This window comes from Camelina sativa, chromosome 12, assembly GCF_030686135.1.
Source record: "Camelina sativa cultivar CO46 ecotype springtype chromosome 12, ASM3068613v1".
NCBI lineage: Eukaryota > Viridiplantae > Streptophyta > Magnoliopsida > Brassicales > Brassicaceae > Camelina > Camelina sativa.
The window spans coordinates 36,960,426-36,977,189 of NC_141891.1; the positions used below are offsets into that span (position 1 = coordinate 36,960,426).

The 16,764-nt window shown below is 40.6% G+C and overlaps 1 non-coding gene across 1 annotated transcript; it reads right to left on the reverse strand.

Annotated features, from left to right (window-relative positions):
* Window positions 1-1,482: 1,482 nt before the first annotated feature.
* On the reverse strand, window positions 1,483-1,589 carry LOC147933211 (small nucleolar RNA R71). Its single transcript, XR_015576883.1, has one exon. It is a non-coding gene; the product is annotated as a small nucleolar RNA R71 (small nucleolar RNA).
* Window positions 1,590-16,764: the final 15,175 nt, after the last annotated feature.

Below are 16,764 nucleotides of genomic sequence, written 5' to 3' on the forward strand. Positions count from 1 at the left end.
TCTAAACCCTATTTTCTGTTCTTTTGCAATTCAATTATGTTTTTTTCATCTTTGATTTGCTGTTCTTTGATTTCCCTGTCTGAGTAGTTTATCTATTGGGTTTCGGGTTTCAAAGGGGAATTATGATTTTCTAAACATAAGTTGTTATATTTGGGATTGATCGTATTGTTCTTCATCTATAGTTGTTCTTAATGCTTAAGCTAGATTGATCACCTAGTTTATGATCATAGGTTTAATTCATCGGGCACCAAAAGTGTTGTTGAGTTGCTGGAAAAGAACTTAGGTGAGCAAGGTGGACTTTAGCCAACGAAAGTTGAAGTTGAGGCACCTTGTGAACAGATCAAACTTGAACCTTTATTGCTTGCTTGGTTTGCTAGGTCCAAACGACGGTTTAGGGTTGAGTGAATTCATTGCATAGATAGTTAACGCTGCGAAAGTAGGTTAGCTTTACAACCGTGATTTGAGTTCTAGAACGGTGTCTAATGCATCCCATCTAACCACCTTAGTTCGAAATTATATCCCCATAGATTCCCTGCGCCCAATATTTTCTTTTTGATTTAAAGCAACTTATTTACTTTCCGTTTTTGATTAGTTACTTTATTCACAAACTTTCTCTTTTGTCCTAGCTATATTTAGTCTACATAATTTCATAGTGTAATTGTTTGGTTCCTGTGGATTCGATCCTGAAGTGTTACAACGATACCACTAGATCGTGGTGGAGTACACATTGGATTTTAATTGACATGTTGATCAATTTGGCGCCGTTGCTGGGGAACAAACGTTGCCCTTGAGATTCTAGATTTAAATTTAGTCTAAGATTTATTTTATTTTTATTACTTATTAGTTCTTATGTTCTTTCTCTTGTGTTTCAGGTGCATGCAAACAAGAAGCCACAAGCCTACTGATTTGCGTAATCTGTGAAACGAAGAGTTAGCCCTACTTGAACGAGAAAACAGAAAATCAAAAGCTTAAGCTGACAAGATGGAGGATGGACAGAATCCAGATGGTCGTCAGCCTAACCCTCAAGAGGTTATTATTCCGCCTCCTCCTCCTGCACCACAAAGACAAGCTCCACAAGAGCAGAATGCGGCTGTACTGAACCCACCAGCAAGGGGAGCTACTTTGAGAGAAGAAGATGCTCACAACAGGCTATTTTCGAATCGGTCTGCGATTCAACCTCCTGCTCCTGCGAGACAGGATTATGAGATCAAGCATAGCCTGATCAATTTGGTCCAGAATCGTGTTTTTAATGGATTAGCCTCAAAGAGCCCTCTGGACCACATTGAAGCTTTTGAGAGATTGGCTAGTACGACAAGGTCTAATGGAGTTCCATATGATTACCTCATGTTGACTTTGTTCCAATTCTCTTTAGGAGATAAGGCTTTGAGATGGCTAAATCTCTTGGACCGAGGATCACTTACCACTTGGGCACAGTGTAGAGCACAGTTTCTAAACCACTTCTACACTAAGTCTCGATCAGCTATGTTACGGAGCAAGATCACTACCTTCTCACAAGGTGGTACAGAGTCTTTTTGTGAAGCGTGGGAGAGATTCAAGGAGTATATGAGGGACTGTCCTCATCATGGATTTTCACAAGAGAATCTTATGAACATCTTCTATGGAGGAATTGACCAGAAGTACCAGATGGCACTCGATACTGCCAGCAGAGGATATTTTTCTACTAACACTGCCGCTGAAGCAAACCTCTTGATCGAAAATCTTGCAGCGAGTAACAGCAATCATAGCCATGAGTATGATCGTTTTGTGCGTGTTGTTAGCTCCGTGAATACATATGATATTAAGAGTCTCACTACCAAGGTTGACCTTCTTTTGAAGAGAGATCAGCAAGCTGTCAACATGTGCGACGGGCAGACAGGTGCGTATCAGCAAGTTGGAGTAAATTCAGGTTTTGAGGGGACAGAGGAGCTCAACTATGTAGGAGGACAAGGGAACTATCAGAATCATGGATTTAATCAGAATTATAGAAATCATCCTAATCTCTCTTACAGAAGCACCAACGTAGAGAACCCTCAGGATCAGTTGTATCCTCCACATAATCAACAAGGTAACTTCCCGCAAGGATTTCAGAACAAAGGTGCTGGATTTAATAGCTCAAATGTCCAAGGATACCACGCTCCATCTGCAGCTCCACAAGATAACAAACTCGAATTGATGATGCAAGCACTTCTGGAGGGCCATAAGAAAAGTTCTGCTGAGATTAATGTCAAGATTGATAGCATGTACAATGATTTGAATGGGAAATTTGAGAGGTTGACTTCACGTGTTGATTCCATTGATAAGAGAGTATCTGCTATTTCTTCTAGCTCTAAGAATAAAGAGTCATGCAATGCTATCACACTCCATGGTGGGATCGAAGATGGGCAGAGTTGTGCTGTGATCAACTCATGTTTGGCTTCCGCAGAGACAGATCGATCAGTTCCGAGCCTAGATCGGTCCGTCCCATCTATCCTGATAATTCGAGTCTGCTCCCTAAAGAAATTGGATCGACTGATCCCCCTTATAGATCGGTCGATCCCGTCGTTGTTGTAGAGTCTGTCTCAGAAAATTCCAGACTGACTGCTACTTCTGTTGAACGACCGCTCCATGTTGCAAGAATGGGGATTTCCGACTCGTCTGCTCCTAATATGAATACCAAGGAATCAAGTCTTGTGGAACCAAAGCCCTATAGGCCACAAATTCCTTTTCCAAGAAGACATGAGAAGAAACCTCTGGATGAAAAGAAGTATGGTCGGTACAAAGAAGCTATAAGTGAGTTCATCGCTGACATTCCCTTTACAGAGGCAGTAAAGCATATCTCTTTGTTTAAGAAGGTTTACAATGATGTTGTGATTGAAGAAAAAGATTTGGTGGAGGTTAAGGCGTTCTTGGCTCGAGAGAAGAACATTCATGCTCCAGCTTTGAAAAGACTACCTAAGTTAGAAGATCCAGAAAGATTTGTTGTTCCATGCTCCATCCTAGGAGTAAACTTTGAGGATTCCCTTTGTGACACTGGATCTAGTGTGAACGTGATGTCTAAGGCTATTGCAGAGAGGTTGGGGATTGATGATATGAAGGCTTCTAAGGTCAGTCTCACGTTTGCAAATACTGTCACCACGACTCCACAAGGCTTCATTAACAATTTAGATGTTCGAGTTGGGAATTGCTTGGTTGCTACAGATTTTCATGTTGTAGAAATGAGTGAGGGATCTGTTATGCCTTTGATTCTTGGGAGACCTTTCCTAGCAACAGTAGAAGCAGTTGTTGACTTGCCTAATAAGAGGATCACTTTCTCTAACATTTATGATAAATTCTTCTACAACGCAATCACTGCAAATGAAGCTATACGACATGGCTCTTGTCTAGTTGTAGAACATGAGAAGAAGGTGGATGTCATGATAATGGGAGAGAGTGCTGATAAGAATGAGGTCAACGAAGTCCTGGATGGAGACACTCATTCATCTAAGAAGAGTTCTAAGAATGTTAAGAATAGAGACAAGCCGAAGATAGAGAGAGTAATACCAGATCTTCACATAACCTTGGTACCCCAGAAATATGTTAGAGACACCATTGAGTACAAGGTGAAGTGCAAAGGAATATCTCGGCCTTTCTCTAAAGTTAAAGCCATCCTTACTCCAGAGTTTAAAGAAAAAGGTGAAGAAGCAATGGATGATATGCTGAAAACGATTCTGGAGCTTAAGCTGACGAATTGGAGAGCTTGTTCTGATATGAGTTCTCATCCTCCCATCACTTGACACCTGAAACCACGGTCAAGCTATGGACCTTAAACAAGCGCTTATGGGAGGCAACCCATGGGGTTTGTGCTGGCTTACCCTTTTCTTTTTATTTGCCTTAGGATTTTTGGTTTTGTTTTTAGGATTTGTTACGGTGAAATCACATCCGGTGTTAAGTGTTTTCAGGAACAGGTACAAAACGCAGAAGATGCGAAATTTTTTGTTCCAGGAGCTTAGGATCGGTCAGTCCTCCTTACAGATCGGTCGATCCCATTCTCAGACTGATCGGTCCCCACCCTTGCCAACACCAAATGCGAGATCACCGGTTTTTCATTCTTTTCCTTTCTTTTTCTTTTTCAATTTTCTTATTATCTTTGTCGGAGGTTCCTTTTTTTTGGCTTTGCTTTCACACCGGGACGGTGTGAAGTAAGTCTGGGGGAGGGATGTCTCCAAGTTACTAATGTCGTTTTCTTTGGTTGTTTCCTTTTGATTTTTTGAGTCTTTGAGTCATTTTTTTTTATCGAGTCTAAAAAAAACAAAAAAAATTGGGAAACTATGACCATTTCTAGGAATCTTTTGCTTTGAACTAACACTGTTATGATTGCTTTAGTACTTTTGATTTTTGAATGAAGCTTGGAATGAACATGAGCAGGCTCAACACGCCCCAAAAGACACTCGCCGAGGAGAACAATAAGTTGAACCAGAAGTTGTCTCTAGCTTTGACAAGACTTAACCGGATTTAAATTCTTACCTTGGGGCTTGGTATACATCGGACAAGACTCCTCCCTTAAGCCTCAGGAGACATGCATCTCCTCACAAAGTATGCTTCCCCTCTCTCTTCCCTTCAGTACTCAGTAAAAAAAAAGAAAAAAAAAAGGGAATAAAAAGATATAGGTAATAAAAGAAGTGAGCCAAGAGGTGTGCGTAAACCCGTGCATCTTTCGGAATTCATGGAAACCTGTTCCAAAAGGAAAAGAGCAAAGGATTGATAAAAAAAAAAAATGTTACCCTAGAAAATTAGGGAGAAATCAATCCTTTGGAAGTGAAAAAAGAGAGAGGAAAGGGAGCATATGAAGGAGGTCTTGGGCGATAAGAGGTTGAAGGAGTCAATTAAGTTCAATGATTGATACTCCCATGGTAAGACCGCACCCTTTTACTAATTTGATGTAGAGAGACAACAATGGGGAGACTAAAAGTTCTTTAAGGTTGTGGAGTTCAGAGTAGGGAGTGTTGATCCTAATTATGGGCAGAGTAAAAAAATTAGTTCTTAATTTGATGTGATGAAGAGTGCTAAGAAGAGGTTCCCAATACTATGTGAGTTTCCACTTTCAAACCTTTTCTCTGTTCTTGAGTATTTGTCTGTTCTTGCTTGAGGACAAGCAAAGATTCAAGTATGGGGGAATTGATGTGTCTGCATTTTATAGGGTTTTAACAATAGTTTTTACACTTGTTTTGAGTCTTTTGTTAGGTCCAAGTGTGCTTTTAGAGTCCTTTTAGTCTTTTGTGAGTCTGTACAGGTTCTAGGCTACTTTGGAAGGAAACTGAGTGTTTTGGGGATGAAAACAAGCATCTGAAGCCAATTTGGTGAAGACTGATCGAAATAGCAAGCAGATGGAGCAAACAGAGAAAAGCATCCAAGATCGGCTGATCCGCATTTGGGATCGACCAGTCCTCGTACCCGACTCAAGTTTTCCTTTTTCATTTTAACCCGACTTTTAGGGTTTTATTTTGATATTTAAGTTAGAGGCTCGGCCTTCAGAGACATAAGCTTTATTTTTCTGAGACTATTTTTTATTGAGAGCAAAGGGAGAAGATCTCTAATCCTTCTTGACACTTTGGAGAAGATTTCTAAACCCTATTTTCTGTTCTTTTGCAATGCAATTATGTTTTCTTCATCTTTTATTTGCTGTTCTTTGATTTCCCTGTCTGAGTAGTTTATCTATTGGGTTTCGGGTTTCAAAGGGGAATTATGATTTTCTAAACATAGGTTGTTAGATTTGGGATTGATCTTATTGTTCTTCATCTATAGTTGTTCTTAATGCTTAAGCTAGATTGATCACCTAGTTTATGATCATAGGTTTAATTCATCGGGCACCAAAAGTGTTGTTGAGTTGCTGGAAAAGAACTTAGGTGAGCAAGGTGGACCTTAGCCAACGAAAGTTGAAGTTGAGGCACCTTGTGAACAGATCAAACTTGAACCTTTATTGCTTGCTTGGTTTGCTAGGTCCAAACGACGGTTTAGGGTTTACTGAATTCCTTGCATAGATAGTTAACGCTGCGAAAGTAGGTTAGCTTTACAACCGTGATTTGAGTTCTAGAACGGTGTCTAATGCATCCCATCTAACCACTTTAGTTCGAAATTATATCCCCATAGATTCCTTGCGCCCAATATTTCCTTTTTGATTTAAAGCAACTTATTTACTTTCCGGTTTTGATTAGTTACTTTATTCACAAACTTTCTCTTTTGTCCTAGCTATATTTAGTCTACATAATTTCATAGTGTAATTGTTTGGTCCCTGTGGATTCGATCCTGAAGTGTTACAACGATACCACTAGATCGTGGTGGAGTACACATTGGATTTTAATTGACCTGTTGATCAGTATTGAGAATGACAAAGAACTGGCTCTTGCTTTAGCTAGGTTTGAAATCATTAGAACTAGCTAATAGGACTGGTTTTGAAAGAAATAGGAGGTTAGAATGTTGATTTGGGTTCAGGTTTGGGAACAAGAGAGAATAAGAAGGGAAATAAAGGTTTACTTGGTCAAAAGAAAAGAAAATAAAGGTCTCTAAGGTTAAGTTTTGTTATAAGCTCTAAGTCTCAAAGAAAAGGGAGATAAAGTCTTGTTATGGTCTCCTAGAATCAAAAAAGAAAAGAGTAAAGAAAAGTCAAATAAGATTGGGAGTATAGCAAAGAAAGAATAAGAAAGAAAGGGAGCTAGTGTTTAAAATAAAGAGTAGCCATAGAGATTTATAAAAAGATAAGACCAAAAATTGCAAAGGGGGTTTAAGGGATCAAAGTCTGAGTTTTTGGGTTGAAAAGAAAGAAAAGAAGGATGAGAAAAGGGTAGAAAAGCTTCTAGGTGGGTAGAACATCAAGAGCTAAGCTTTGTATGTCTAAATTGTTCTCAGTCTTAGATTGGTTTCACTATTGTCTAGTATTCCTTCTTGTTTGAGAGTTAACCACCCTAAAATCACCATTATCAGCCTACCTTCAAAAGCCGTACCCTTCAACCAATTGAGCTTGATTCATATTCCATTTGCAAGATTACACCAAACACTTAAATGAATGTGAAAGAGATGTTCAATGGGATTGCAAGTCTTTACGAATAGATAGGAGCTGAACTAGAATGGTGCATTGGAATAAGCTTAGAAAAATATTTGTAAAAACTTTGACTGATTCTTTGCACCATTGAATTGCATTTGAGGACTGGGGTTTGAATCCTTTGTTGTTGCTCTTTGGTTATGAGTTCCAATTTTCAAACCTCACTTCCTTCTCTTTGTCTTGTTTGTTTGCTTGAGGGCAAGCAAAGACTAAGTTTGGGGATGTTGATAGCTCTATATTTTACCAAGTTTTAGTATGCATTTATATCCTGTTTTGCATTGTTTAGAGTTAGTTTTAGCACATTTATGTCTCTTATTCTCAGTTTATGCATTAGGATAGAATTTGCATAGCATTTGCATATATTTGTGTGTATAAACAGGTGAATTAGGTACTTTGGAAACACCAAGGAGGAGTAGTGATCACAAGGAGACATCTAGCAAGGGAATAAGGCTCAAAAGAGGAGGAAAGCAATCACTCAACCATGGATTCGATCACACATTCGACCGTTTGCCGAAGAACACTTGGTCGGATTCAAGACAAGCCCCTCAAAGATCAACTAGAATAAAGATGTTCCGTTGACATTCAGCTTCAGCCTTTTTCATCAACGTTGTAGGCAATCGAGCTAGCTTTCCAATTCAGGTGATCTCAGGCCGATCGGAATTGTGGTGCAAGATTTATCACTGTTTTACTGAACGGATATCATACTAGATCAAAGACTGGAGCTACTTGACAAACCACTCGACCATGCACTCGACCGAGCACATGGTCGACCACTTGACACCGGCTCTCTATTTTGTCTTATAGCTAACTAGGGCTTCCCTCCTTCCTTATAAATAGGCCTCTTACTTCTGGCCACAGAACAGACTCGTTTTTTTAGGTCTAGCCACCAAAACTTGTAATCTTCATAACTTTTTATACTTTAAGTATTTGCATTTGATTTCTTCTACAAAGTTGCTTATTTCATCATTATATTTCTGATTATGTCTGTTTTAGCATTTTCTGGGTTTGTGTTCTTAAATCGCATTTATTAGATTTGAGTAGAGATAGATTCTTAAGGATGGGTTAGGTTGGTAGAGAACTTAGTTGTTTAGGTTGTTTAAGCTTGAATTCTATAGAATCCTTTCATTAGATGTGCTCTATGCTGTTCTTATATCTGAGAGGGTAAGAATAGATCTTAAGCTTCCTTGCATCATACCAATGTTTAGGTTGTTAGATAAAGCTAATGCTAGAGATTATCATCAAGCATGCTAAGAGATTAGATGTTTAATATAATTTTTGACATTGATGATCTGGAATTTATTGCCTGTTTAGTAAGGTTTCACCAATGAGAGTTGGGTTAGGATGTTACTAGACTTGATTGTTATTTCCATGAGAGTGGATTAGCAAGTATTATGAGATCATTGTCTAAGGATTAGCTCTTAGTTGATTGAGTTTTCTTAAGCAGCCTAGATAGATTACGTTTAATACCAACCAATTTTTCCCATCCTTAGGATCTATTTGCTACTTGTTTTCTTTTGTTTCTTGCGTTTAATTACTTGTCATTGTCTGCTTTATTGTTTCTGCTTTTAGTTTTGCATTTAATCTTTCGTTCTGCATCACTCAACCGTGCACTCGACCATGCACTCGACCGAGTGCTAGGTCGAGCTCCAGTTTACTTTATTGTTTATGCATTGTTCTGTTCTTGTTTTCTTATGCTTATTAGTTAATCTACTTAGTATTGTTTATTGCACTTGTTTAGTAGTTTAATTTCTGCTTAGTACTGTCTTTAAGTTGTTTACTTTGTAGCATTTTCATTTATGCTTCATTAGGTTGATAGATACACCCCCATCTTTTAATTAGCTTAACTTGTTCTATCTTGATTGCATCTTTCATGATTAGCATCATCCCATTTGGATTGACACCTTAAGTATTACAATGCATAAGGTTAATTGAACCTGCTAGGATAGAAATCTATGAAAAATCCTAGTATCAATTTGGCGCCAAATTGATTCTAGCTAGTATATTATCAAGCTTTAGGTGCTGAGATCCCACTTTCAAACCTCACTTCCCTCTCTTTGTCTTGTTTGTTTGCTTGAGGGCAAGCAAAGACTAAGCTTGGGGGTGTTGATGTCACTATATTTTACCATATTTAAGACCTTGTTTAGTTCATGTTTTGCATCATATAGAAGTGATTCCTTAGGTTTTATAGCCATTTATGTCCAAATATGCACTTAGGATGTTTAGAAGCATGCATTGCATACATTTGTGCATTTGGAGTATTATTAGGTTTTATGGAGCTTTAAGAGGATAAGGAAGGACTTGGTGTTATTTCTGGAGCTAAAAAAGAGGATTGAAAGTACCAGGAAGGGAAAAGAAGGCACTCGAGCATACCACTCGAGCAGGCACACGATCGAGTACATGGTCGGTTTCATAACGAGCTTCTCAAGGATCCATTCGAATGAAGATCTTCCTTTGCGATTTAGCTTCCGCCTTCTTCATGAGAGTTGTCGGAAATGGAGTTATATTTCCAACGCCGGTGGTCGCAAGTCAATCGGAGCTGTCCGTTAATAGTTATTCCTGTTTTACTGAACCGATATCATTCCGGATCGAAGACTGGAGTTACTTGACGGACCAACCACTCGACCATGCACTCGACCGAGCATGGTCGAGCACTTGCAGCTGACTCTCTGTTTTGTTCTCTAGCTAACTAGGGCTTCCCCCCTCTTTATTATATATATGTGTACTGGCACTTGTGGCCGCAGTGAGACGCTGTAGACATGTCATAACCTAGTTTTTACTATTTTTTAGCTTAGTTTGTTCCTTTTTCATCTTTTAGTAATTTTTGCACTTTGTAATCTTCATAACTTTGAATCTGTTGAGTATTTGCTTTCACTTCTATGTATTAAATTGTTCATCTTTATCTCATCTTTCTAATCATGGTAGTTTCATTAATTTCTGGGTTTGTGTTCTTCATGATGATTTTTAGATTTGAGTAGTGTGATAGGATCTTAGGGATGGATTAGGCTGGGTAAGAGTTATGGTTGTTTAGATTGGCAAGCTTGATTGTTTAATATCTCTTCTAGGTTAGATGTACTCTATGCTATTCTTATACTGAGAAGGTAAGGGTAGATTTTAAGCTTCTTAGCATCATACCAATGTCTAAGTTGCTAGATAAAGCTAATGCTAGAGATTATCATGAAACATGCTAAGAGATTAGATGTTTAAGTTGATTTTTGACATTGATGATCTGGATCATTAATGCTTGTTTCTATATGTCTTACCTAGTGAGAACTAGGTCTAGGAGTATTTAAACTTTATTGTTATTGTCATGAGAATGGATTAGCAAGTATTGGAAGATCATTGTCTAGAGATAGCTCATTGTCGATTGAGGTTTGTTGATCAGTTTAGGTGATTATAGCTTGAGTCCAGCCCATCAATCCATCTCTAGGACCTACTTTGTTTATATATTTCTCTATTTTAATATTGTTATCCGCTTCCTGTTTGATTCACTTGCATTTGATTCTGTTTTGATTGTTGATTTTGCTTTTGTTCTTCTGTTATGCATCACTCGGCCAAGTGCTCGACCATGCACTCGACCATGCACTCGACCGAGTGCTAGGTCGAGCTCCAGTTTACTTTCTTTTTTATGCATTGTTATGTTCTTGTTTTCTTCTGCTTATTAGTCAATTCTGCTTAATATTGTTTATTGCACGTTCTACAGTTTATTTCATCATTAGTACTGTCTTAAGTTGTTTTAATCTTCTACATTTACATTTTTGTCATGTAGGTTGTTAGAAACAAATCAACTTGATATTTGGCTTAACTTGAATGCATTGATCACATCTTGATTGCTTACATATCACACTCTTTATGGATTGACATCCTTTATGCTACAACATCATAAGGGTATTGAAACACCTTGCATCTCATCACTCATCATCTCTGCTTATGTATCTGTTTGCATGTTCTTATACATTCATTGCATAAGTAGACCTTACAAAAGTTCATGTTTCAAAGGGTTGGTTAAGGGTGCGGGGAACTGTTCCAAAGATGGGAATCAGCTACTTGGATTAACAAGGGTGGTAAAAAGGAGTAAGATAATCCAAGTATGTATGTGGTATCCTTGAGTTCAACTTCAATGTGTAACAGGATAATTTCAAGTCAGGATTAGGTTCAAGTAGACACGGAATGATATCAATTCAAAACATGCTTCAATCTTACATTTTCAAGTTCAATCAACAAGCATCAAAGAACTAATAACAAGGGCCTTGATCCTATCCTATTGAATCCAGCATGCTAACAAGGTTACAATCATCATCAACCCTTATGCTAAATGCAACAATCCTATATGAATAACACTAGACTCAATCCTAATATGCAAGTGTAAACTACATGAACACTCTGTTTTTGTGGAAATTTTCGAAATTTTTCAAATTTTTATGGCTTTTCTATGCAAATAGATGAATGCAGACTCAAACATGATATGATGCAAAATTTTGAAATAAAGATCACAGAAAGCATCATCAGATACATCATCTCAAACCCTCCCCCAAACTTAAATTACACAGCCCCTGTGTAAGAAAAATTTGAAGTAGGATTTGAGAATCATTATAGAAACAAATGCAAGGATGATATGGTATATACAAAGGAATGTTGGAGTACCTCAGTAGTAGAAAAAGGAGTCGGTGCTCGCCCAAGGAGGAGCGTGGTACTGACTTTGTCCTTCGCCTTGTTCAGGATCCGCAGGAGTGGCCTCAGCTGGTTGGCCGACTTGCTCATTAATCACTTGCGTGTTCGGATGAACGTTCTGTTGTCCATCGCACTGCATGTCGTCGACGCGAGACTCACCATGATCCGATAATAGCACAACATCCTCCGTATGCGGATGGTCACCTTGAGGCTCATTCTATTGCTTACTCGCTGGCCTGGTCTGGTATTTGATCTGAGACTCGTTCTGCTGTTCAACCACTGTTCAGGTAAGTGCTCAGAAGGACCACCGTGGTGATGCTCAGCTGGAAGAATTGAGGAAGGTCCCTTTTTGGCTCTCTTCAAAGACTTTCTCGCTCTCTCCCGGGGCTCATGAGCGGAATGTCGTGGTCGAGCTGGAGAGGGTTGCTGCGTATGTGGTGTGTAAGCAGACCGGCGTGCTGGAGATGGTTGTGCTCAGCGAGTTTGCTCAAGACGTGTAGACAAGCGTCCCTGTATTGGCATGACATCCTGGGAAGGCATTGGGATGGCAGCAGTGGATGTCGAACAACTGAATTTACTCATGAAGTTCATGAAAGTCTTCTTGAAACTACTGAGCGTCTTGTCCCTTGCCTTGCCCCATTTCTGAAGCTTGTTGAGACGATCATGAGCCTCCCTAACACCCTTTTCTAGTCTCGGTGCTGTGTACTCGTCATAGTGATACCTCTCAGGGCGATAGTCTTCTGAAACCTCCTCCATCGGGTTGTCTTCTTCAGCAGAGATCTCCATTCTCTGATCCTCTTCCTCAACATACAAAACGCTTCTATCAAGGATAAACTCAATGTTCTCACCATTCAGGATCGTTGTTAGACTCGCACAATGAAGAAGGATCTTTGCTTCTTCAACCTCTGGGTGAACGAATTTGTAGACAAACTTTCCATGCTTGTTTTCCCAGTCTAAAGTGTGAATCTGTTTCAGGTGGTACATATCCATCCAGAGCGGCGGAAACGAGTCTGAAGGGAGAGGGACGCCTGCTGCTTCTAATATCCATGTCACAACTCCTTCCATAGACATAACTCCGGGTGAATGAGTGTTATTCAGTCTCACCACCCACGTCTTGTAAGTCTGCAGATGGTTCAACAGGAAGAAAGTGAACGATGTGTCTGAAGCATCACCTCTAAGCATAACACCCTCTGTAGTCTTCTTTAGCGGGTCCTTGAGTGCCAAATCCAACATGCCAAGCTCTGCCTTGGTGACAAGGCCAGTGATTTCCTTCGCGTAGAAAACGTTCGAAATAGCCCTGTGGAAGTATCTCAACATTGGGCTTCTTATTAGCGTCCCTTTCGACCTTGAGGCGTTGAAGCGCTGCTCAGTGCTAATCGAAGCCCATAATGACAACGCCTCTTCCTTGTCGATTTCCGCTACAGTGCCAGTCCCACTAGTGAAATAGCCTAAAGTGCCATCTGACTCCATCTCAGGCGCATTCGCGAACAGGTGAACTTGCAAGGAGCTTAAAAGCTGGATGGTTTCCTCTCTGTAAGCGTTCTTTGGCGTGTTCATAAGCCTGCTAAGGTTGCATTGGCCGAAAAGATATTCTACATCCGCTGCAATACCAAGGTCCAACATGGTTTGACTGTGGGGATATCTTGTTCCCATAAACTCATGTTGCTGAAACAAATCATAGTACTCCTGGGCAGACAGCTTCGATTTAGACTTTTTCTTGACAGATTTCCTTGATGATGCACTCTCGCGAGCCTGCTCCATCTCATAATCGCTACCTTCATCCCTCTGTTTCACTGGCTTCTTGCCACAAGCTTTGTCCTTACTAGATCGTTTTACTGCTCTGCTTGACTCAGCACCTTGCGTAGGCGGCTTAGAAGTAACAACACATCCTGCTACCTCACAACCATACTTCTCGTACATCTCATCCCAAAAATTGTCAGACATTGCAAAGCTGAGACAATTCAAACTCAAAATCAAAGATTAGTAGGTTAGTGACCAGGCAATAATACCAATCTCAAAAATCAAAGAGAGAGCTAAGGTGTTGGGGACAGGCAAACGCAAAGGATCGAGGATAGGTGTCTCGGGTAGCAGCTCCGGGACGGTCGATCGAGTCGGGTTGAAGTATCAGTGTTTGTCAAGTCGAGTGTTTGTCGAGTCGGAGAAAGCGAGTGGCGTCGTTGAGGAGAAGCAAGCAACGTCTATTGAGTGGCGGACGTGAAGACGTGTGAATAACAACAGCGGTAGATCGAGTCAAGCAGGTCGAGAGACGTTCGTCGTTGTCGATCGAGTCGGAGCACGCAGGGGGCGGATCGAGTCCGAGAAAGAGACTCTGGTCGAGTCGCTTGAAGAACAACAACTTCAGACTGAGTCATAGAAGTTGCAGTGTCGTTGGTCTTGAGAGCCGCCAAACACTGAGTAGAAGAGATCCGGTTAAAGCTCAGTGTAGTTGGCTGGAGACGGCGTCGCAGCTGAGGTCGATCGAGTCGGCACCAAGATGACGCGTATCGAGTGAATGTCCAAGCGAGTTGCAAGAAGTCAAGTCAAGTGAGATGGTGAAAACTTGAGGTGGAGCTTAAACGAGAACTTTTCAACGATGACGAGATGACGGCGAGATCTGGTCGAGTCGATGGCGAGATGACGAGATGAGTCAAATGGTTTCGTTCGATTTGCAGCTCCGCGCCGGTTTGGAGGGATGTCAAGATTGTTGGTCGAGTCGAGCTGCAAAAGGGGGCTTCACGGCAGCTCTGGTCGAGTGGAGTAGCGGCGAGGGTCGAGTGAAGTGTAGAGATGAAAGCTTGTTTGGTTGGTGGGAGTAAAGAGTGAGGGGGTTAGTGAATAATTGAGCTATGGTTGGTGGGTGAGAGGAAAAAGTGAGATGAGGGATTGATTATAAAGAGAAGGAGAGTTGCGTTCTAGAGATGGAGTGGAGTGGTGGTGGGTTGAGGTGACACAAAGGTGATGTGTCTGGTGAGAGGGAACAAGAGAGATGAGAGGGTAGATGATAGGGTTTCACGTAATTTTTGTTTTTATTGTTTTTTTTTTGTATCCTCCATCTCTTCTGTAGAACCCATCATACCCGGCTTGACTTTGAACTCACTCTTTCGACTGCTATTTTCACTTTCTTTTATGTTCCCATACTTCCTTCTGGAGATTCCTGACTCCATAAGCTTTCTTTTCTCTGTATTCCCTATCTCTGTTGCTTATACTCATTTCTGTAGATTCCTGAAAACAAGAAAACCAAAAACAAAAATTAAAAACACAAAGATCCTAAAAAAAAAATATTTACAGTGATACCTTTGGGACTTCCTCCCAAGTGAGCTTGTTTAAAGTCCCTAGCTTGACTTTTCAGCTTTTCATCCTTTTTGTGGTTCATAGAGGAGCACAGAAGACCCCTCTGGACAGACTTGATCAGCTAAATATTTCTTGACTCTCTGACCATTTACAGTGAATTCACTACCATCTTTGTTCAGAAAAGTGATGGCTCCGAATGGCTGAACTTCCTTGACGTCAAAAGGTCCAGACCACCTAGACTTAAGCTTTCCAGGAAATAACTTAAGTTTGGAGTTGAAAAGCAAAACCTGATCTCCAGCCTTGAGCTCTTTGACAACAATTTTCTTATCATGAAATTTTTTGGTTCTTTCTTTGTAAATCTTTGAGCTCTCATAGGCATCAAGTCTGGTTTCTTCCAACTCATGTAGATCAAGAGTCCTCTTTGCCTGTGCTATATCAATATCCAAGTTCAGCAACTTGATAGCCCAAAGCGCCTTATACTCAACCTCCACAGGGAGATGACATGTTTTACCATATATCAACTGAAATGTTGTTCTGCCTATTGGCGTTTTGAATGTTGTTATGTACGCCCAGAGAGTTTCATCCAACTTGACAGAGCAGTCTTTCTTTGAAACTCCAACAATCCTTGACAGAATACCCTTGATCTGCTTATTCGAGACTTCCACCTGTCTGCTGGCCTGAGGGTGATACGCAGTAGATACCTTGTGCTTGACGCCATACTTTCTCAGCATAGTCTCAAACACCTTGTTGACGAAGTGAGTTCCACCATCACTGATCACTGCTCTGGGTATCCCGTACCTTGGAAAAATTATACTTTTGAACAACTTCAGAACAACCTTTTGATCGTAGGTAGGACAGGCAATGGCTTCAACCCACTTAGAAACGTAATCAACTACCACCAGAATATAGACATTACCATTTGATGGAGGGTTGAAAGGTCCCATGAAGTCTATACTCCAAACATCAAATATTTCTACTTCCAGGATCGGATTTTGGGGCATCTCATTCCTCCTTGTGATGTTGCCCATCCTTTGACAAGCATCACACTTGGTGATGAAACTGTGAGCGTCCTTGAACAAGGTTGGCCACCAGAGACCTGCTTGAAGAACCTTCTGAGCTGTCTTGAATGTGGCGAAGTGTCCTCTATTGGTGGAACCATGACAGTGTTCCAGTACTCCCTGTACTTCCCCTTCTGCTATGCATCTCCTGAACAAACCGTCAGAACCTCTCTTGTACAGATCGGGTTCATCCCAGAAGTAGTGGTTAACCTCTCTGAAAAGCTTCTTCTTCCTGTAGGGATCCATGTCATCATGAACTTCTCCACATACCTTGTAATTCACGACATCTGCATACCAGGGTGCAGTCTCAGAAGTGATCTCCATGCATCTGATTCTAAGGTTGCCAAGCTCTGTGTCATGCATTTGCTCACAAACTTGGGCGACCAGAAGTTGTTCCTCAGGAATAGAATCATCTATGGGAACAACATCTTCAATCCTCATTCTTGACAGGTGGTCCGCAACTCCATTTTCTATGCCTTTCTTGTCAACAATCTCCATGTCGAACTCCTGATGTAGCAAAATCCATCTCAACAGTCTCGGCTTGGTATCCTTCTTCGAATAGATGTGTCTCAGAGCAGCATGGTCAGTATACACTATGACCTTCGAACCCACAAGGTAACTCCAGAATTTTTCGAATGCAAACACAACAGCTACGAGTTCCTTCTCTGCGGTAGCATACCTTCCCTGAGTCTC